A 1091-nucleotide genomic window follows, 5' to 3' on the forward strand; every position below is an offset into this window, starting at 1 on the left:
TGTTCTGACAAAAGAGGGAGATGAAAGGTGCTTTAAAAATCACAGTGCTGCCTCTGGTTCCCACACCAGCATCAAAGTGCTGCTTCCCCTGCTTGGACTGGGCTTTGAGGATATTACTCTGCTTTAATGATCAAGCGTGCAGAAATAGCTCTTGCGCTGATACTGACCCTTGATTAAGATGTTTGTTTAGGTAATTTGTATTTTCCCATTCAAGGCTTGTTTTCAGGGGCAGACTGTGACAGCACCAGCCAGCACCCGTAAATGAGACACATCCTTCTTGGGAGAGCGGCTTTTTATATGGACAGATATAGTGATAGGATGAGGGGAAATGGTTTTAAACTAAAAGAGAGGAGATTTAGGTTGGTTATCAGGAGGGAATTTTTCACCGAGAGGGTGGTGAGACACTGGCCCAGTGGCTGCTCCTCCCTGGAAGTGTTGAAGGCCAGGTTGGATGAGGCTTTGAGCAACCTGGTCTAGTGGAAGGTGTCCCTGCTGCTGGCAGGGGGGTTGGGACTGGATGAGCTGTAAGGTCCCTCCCAACCCAAACCCGTCTGGGATTCTGTGATTCCTGCACCTCAACAGGGACTCTCTCCTTTAAAGCTTCGTGTTTGTGTGAAGCAAACCCTTGCCACAGAGCAGAGTGGGGTACAGACTTGAGCCTGGCTCAGAACTGTGTGACATCACGCCATGATCTTGTCCGAAAAAAACAAAACCAAACCACACACACACTTCTCTAGAGAAACACTTTTATAAGCCTTTAACGCAGCCCAGGGATCGCTGGGTGCAGCAGGGATGGACCGAGGCATCTGCTACGCTGCAGCTTTCAGACGCTTGTAGGCCAGACCGCTGGGCCTGCACCCGGTTAACGTCCCTGCGGATCAACGTCCCTCCACACGACTCATGACCCTTCGCGGATCAAGGCCCGGGGACCTGCAGGACGGGGACGTTGCTCTGCAGCACGAAGCAGTTTCCTAGATTTGCCTCTTCCCGCAAGAAATCTGTTTTTCTCGTTCTCAGCTTCAGCGACCCGGGGCGGGGTCCCGAACCCCCGACCCCTCAGCTCCCGCCCCGACAGAAGCGCGTCCCAGCTG

This window comes from Antrostomus carolinensis, unplaced genomic scaffold, assembly GCF_000700745.2.
Source record: "Antrostomus carolinensis isolate BGI_N321 unplaced genomic scaffold, ASM70074v2 scaffold28190, whole genome shotgun sequence".
Classification (NCBI taxonomy): Eukaryota; Metazoa; Chordata; class Aves; order Caprimulgiformes; family Caprimulgidae; genus Antrostomus; species Antrostomus carolinensis.